The following is a 5,855-nucleotide window of genomic DNA, read 5'->3' as shown; positions in this document are numbered from 1 at the left end:
CAAATAAACTCAACAAAAAATTTTATCTATGAAACACAATAAAGCTCAACTACTCAACTATCAACCAACCAACTAATTCAACTATCAGACACTGATTCACCCCCCAAACTTAATATAATCATTGTCCCTAATGATTAAAAACAAACAAGAAAAAGAACAGGGGACACGTACCTTCGACACCGAGCATCAGTACTCGGTATTATCAAAATTTCCAGTAAAATAACTCGCAGCCGCAAAACCATTGAAGAGGTGCTAGAGATACACGAGTGAACATCCAATTTATCCTGAAAAAAATACATGCACACGAATAAAACACAAACCTAAAACCAAAGCAATAAAGACAATAGCAAACTCTTAATGGCTAAGGAAAAAGGAACGAATGCTAAGCATAGTAGCCAGGAAGGTCGATGGTGCAAGGATGAATGGCCTTGGAGAGGCTGTTAGCACTCCTCTGTTAAACACGATCGCGCATGGGTGATGAACAACAAGGGATGTTGTTTGTGCAAGGAGAAGATCATGGGACTGCTGGACATGCAAGCTGCGCATTGTAGGGGGATGGCTAGTGGCGCGATTGATCTTTGTCTAGTGCTAATGGGAGATGGTTAGAGCATTAATTGGGAAGATGGCCTTCGCTAATGGATGGGGATGCGCGATAGCGAAGGTGGGAAGGCTGCTGGTGGGTGTTGGAAAGGCGCGATAGCGCGTGTTAGAGAGCTGTTGGGGAGCGCGATGGCGCTCTGCTGGTTGGAGAGATAGCGCTTCATGCTGCGCGGTTTGGAATCGTTGGCGCAATGTTTTGGTGCAGCTCGGAAGCGCGATAGCGCATGATAGGCGCTGTTCAGTAGCGCGATTGCGCAAGGAGTAGTGCGGTTGGTAAAGCTTCAGTGCGTAGAGTGGGCGTGGGCGCTAGAGAGAAGTGGCGCGTTTGCGCAAGGTGTAGCGCTTCAACATTATTTTCTTCCCAAATGCAGCGCAGGTGCTCAATAAAATTGGGACGGCGGCCTTTGGCTCGAATTTTGATTTTTCAAGCCTGCAAATTTTTGAAAATTAAGAAAAATTAAGCTAAAATTTGAAAATAAAAAAAAAACTTAAAAACGTCTAAATAAAAAAAATAAATTAAACTGAAAGTAAAAGCAAATAAAATAAAATAAAAGAAAATGCTTGGGTTGCCTCCCAAGTAGCGCTTGGTTTAAAGTCATCAGCCCGACTTTCAACGGTGTTAGATGATTTTTTTCTTCTCTCTCACACGCCAAATATATTCACTAAAACTGCAATAAAAACAAAAGAAATAAATTAGAAAATTAAAAATCAAATAAATAAAAACTCTAAATTAAAATCTAGACTAATTGGTAACAAGACTAAAAAATAATCAAAATTTACTCCCCGGCAACGGCACCAAAAACTTGTTGGGAAAATTCCTCGCAAGCGTACGAGTGTCAAGTTTTAATATAGTGATTAAATCAGATATCGATCCCTCAGGGAGTAAAATGAAAATATTTAGTACTTATAATTAGAATAGTCCAAACTTTATCTAGAAAATTAAACTTTGAGAATTTTGCAGAAAATAAAATAGCAATAAAGATTTTATAGCACACACACAACTTTCAGAAAATAATCAATCAGAAAATAATGGTCTAGAGATATAGATTTCACCTGATTTCAACAACAGTCAATCCTAATTAATTAATCTTCATGAATTTCAGTCAATTAATAGCCAAGAACACTTAAGTTTATTATTTCCCTCTCTCGAGCAACAAATAATGTTTATCAACTACAATTCAATTCCAATATTCCTATTAAGAATTTATCGTAGTGATCTATCACAAAACAATGTTCTTTTTAAAAGCTCTGTTAAAATCATACACTCTCCCGAGCTGTATAAATAATTAACAGTGTAGTTTCTAATGTCCTATTCAAAATTCCCTCTCCGAGCAATGATTTCAAATAAATATAACAAATCAATTATTGATCAGATAATTGAAAAGACAATCAATTCTAGAAAAAACAATTAATCTAGAAGAAACTCAATCCAATAAAATCAAAAATTCATGAAAGTGTCTACACCAGGTTCCATCTGACCTCTAGACCCTAAAAATTTAGTTCATAATAAAATTATGAATAAACCAAAACATATTCAAAAATTCAAACATATTCAGAATTAAATAAATAAAAGATAAAAGAAACAAATCCGTCGTCGACGCCGTGTCCGGTCTATCGAACTCCGTCTTCGTTCTTCAATTAAGCTCCAGAAATCTCCTTCAAAAATCACACGATCAACTCTCTCTGATATTCTGTAATTGTGATTGTGGCGGCTTCCTTTCTTCCATAGTCTGATCAAAATTCCCTTTTATACCGTGCACAAAAGCCCACTCAAAAGCCCATAAAACAATTGCCCGAAATAATAAAACTTTCCAATCCAGCAACGGGGCAGGCGCTCAAGTGAAGGCACGGGCGCGCCTTCTGTTCGACTTCAATTCTCTCGCCTTTCCAAATCTTGCGCGATAGCTTTGAATGAAGCGCTAAAGAGAAGCGCTGATAAGAGGCCCATTAAGAAAGCCCATTAACCTCTCTTTACTGTACGTTCTTTTCTTCTCTTCAATTTTCTCTTCTTTTCTTTTCCTTTCTTTTATTCTTTTTTTCTTCTAAATTCTCTATTTTCTTCACTTTCCCAAATAAATTAAATAATTCACTGTAAACACAAACACACTAAAAGACCCACATAAATCTGCTCGAAACAAATATTTAACAATTAAAATCACATATAAATTAAGTGTATAAAATACACTTATCAGCAGTATTGAGCGAGGATCCTGATGCCAATGTTGTCGAAGATCCCCACGTCAATGTCACCGAGGAGGATCCTAACATGATTGCTCGAGCTCTATATGATACGATCAAATCAACCGAGAAGGAGATTTGGGAAGAAAATCCACATGGAGATACCTTATTGTCTGTTCTTGCAAGGTTGTTGAAGATGAAATATGAGCATAACATGTCTGAAAGGAATTATAATGATATGTGTCAATTAATGACAAAGTTATGTCCTGGCGATCACAATTTTTTCAAAAAACTTCAATGCAACCAAGAAATTATTCAAGGATATGGGGCTTCTGGTCGATAAAATTGATTGTTGCAACAAAAATTGCATGACATATTGGGGTACAGACAGCGAGTTGACTGCATGCAGATTCTGTGAGCATCCGCGCTACAAACAAAGTCAATCTCGTGGATCTAGGAAGAATATGAAGCAAATCGCGTACAAGCGGATGTATTACTTCCCCCTCACGCCTCATCTCCTACGTTTGTACGCCTCAAAAGCAACGACGTCACACATGCGATGGCACCACGAGCATGTGTATGATGGAGAAACGATGACTCACCCTTCGGACTCACCTGCTTGGCGCAATTTCACATACACACACCCTACTTTTTCCTCCGAGATCAGGAATGTGACTAGCATTTTTTGCTGACGGTTTCAAACCTTTTGGTCAGTCAGGTCAGCAGTATTCATCATGACCTGTGATTTAAAATCCATATAATTTGCCTCCTTGGATGTGCATGAAAGAAGAGTATATGTTTCTCAGTGTGCTTGCTCCTGGCCCAAAGAACCCAAAGAAAAAACTTGATGTATTTCTACAACCACTTATCGCCGAACTTCATTCACTCTGGTTCGACGGGGCTATCATGTACGACGCTCATTCTCGTATAAACTTCACTTTGAGAGCAGCTCTGATGTGGACGATTAGTGATTTTCCCGCGTACGCCATGTTATCCGGTTGGAGTACAGCTGGTAAACAAGCATATCAAACCTCGATTCTAATCGTCTAATCAAGAGTTAATCCTATCGATAATCAATCAAGATCCAAAAGATAAGACATAAAAAAAATTCTTTTAAAAAAGTGCCGCGCTCGATCGCATGAACTCGTACGATCGAGCGCGCCATAATGCAGAAGTTACTGCCAGGAATTATGGAGGTGCCGCGCTAGATCGCATGAAATCATGTGATCGAGCGCGCCCTCCTGCGCAACCTACTGTCCAAGAATCAAAGGGGGCCGCGCTCGATCGTGCCAACTCGTGCGATCGAGAGTTCCCTGAGCCCAGAAAAACATCAGAAAACAGAAGGTTTTTCCAACTTTCAACAACAATTCAAAATAGGTATTACAACATGCAAACATCAATATTCGATAATCAAATTTGACTTATTCAATACAACAAGATTCAACAACAATTCGACTCTAAAAAGCTCTCAAACATAACTAGATTGACATGCAATTTCATTTCTAAACCAAAGTCCCACTTCTAATCCTCGATCACGATCTATCCCTGTTTTCTCTGACTCGATCCTGCCCCACCTGTTGCCAAGTACACATACAAAACAAAGCAACAGCCGGATAATTCCGGTGAGAATAAATCCCAGTAAAAGCAACAAGACATACAATATCAATTAGCATATCAATATCATGATATGGCATTCAAGAGATTCAGTAAATAAAGATGAGATGCATGTCTTTAAAATTCGAGATTATCAAAATCAGATAATCAAAGGAAACTTCATTCGTTCGTTCGTTCGTTCGGTTGGTTGGTTGGGATCCCGAGGCTAAGATTTCATGACTTACCACCGACTCTCCCGATCGAGGTGGATTCACTTATCTAAAAACTTCTAGACTTTGAACAACATATAAAGAGTCTTCTGAACTCTGGGAGAACTCCACGACCCAGGACACTCAATTATAGTTCCCAAGATGTCTAATTCGATTCGGGCGGTTTCTGCCCTTTTCAAAACAAAGATAGAGGATCAATATGAATGCAATACAGTTCAATATGCATTCAACTAAGTTCATGAAGTCACATAAGAGCATATAGTCAAGCAATACACATTCGAATCAATAAACATGCAAGTATGTGGTTTTTGGGAAACTCGAGCTTCGAAATCATTCTCGAGTGTTCTATCCCATTCGATCGATGTTAACTTTTACCTTTTTCTCTTTGGAGGTACTTCGAATCTGAAATTCAATAACAAGGATACAATCAATATCCCAAACAAACTCATTCAAACAACTAGGTAAAACTCATTACCAATCCTCGTCAACTCGGTAAACGATTCAAATTTTGAAACTCGAAACTCAACGGCCTTCGATCAATATGAAATGAAGTATAATAGATCAATATCGATATTCAGACTTCAACAATACAATTCGATCAATTCAAACTATTCGATACCCCAAAACTCAAACTGACGGCATAACAGCTATAAACGGACAATTCCAAAAACACATACAACAGTTCAATAATTCATTCGACTCAAAAAAACTTCAAAAACATCCCAACAAACTCAAAATCCATCGAATCCCAAAGCCTTATTTTCTAAAATCACAAGAAAATTCATAACAAATCCAATCATCATTATTTCTTCGAACCGTCTTAGATATACTACCACAACTATCTCAAGAACAACATCTCCGAAAATAAATCGATTCCATCGACATCAAAAAATTCAAACCTCTTAGTATTGAAAGAAACTTACTTCTAAACGGAGCCCTCGAGACAGTGATCATCGATATGTCTTCGAATCGAAATTCTATCGGACGGATCGATCAAAAATAGAAATCACAAAGCTTGGAATCCACTTGAGTCGTCTTCAATGGAGGAGGCGTGAAGTGTAGGGGATGATGGAGTGAAAAGTCAAGATCAAACCCTTATAAATATCTAATTAGGTCCAAATTTGCGTTTTAGTCCCTGAAAATTTCGAAAATTGCAAAATAGACCCTGATCAAAATTAAATTGGCCCTCGACTTCTGACATCTCTGATTATCTCAAATAAGCTCAATTAAGATAAATCTGGAGCGTTACAAAGC

The sequence above is a fragment of the Henckelia pumila genome, chromosome 2 (genome assembly GCF_033568475.1).
Source record: "Henckelia pumila isolate YLH828 chromosome 2, ASM3356847v2, whole genome shotgun sequence".
NCBI classification, from domain to species: Eukaryota; Viridiplantae; Streptophyta; class Magnoliopsida; order Lamiales; family Gesneriaceae; genus Henckelia; species Henckelia pumila.
Note: the sequence above shows the minus strand (reverse complement) of the source record.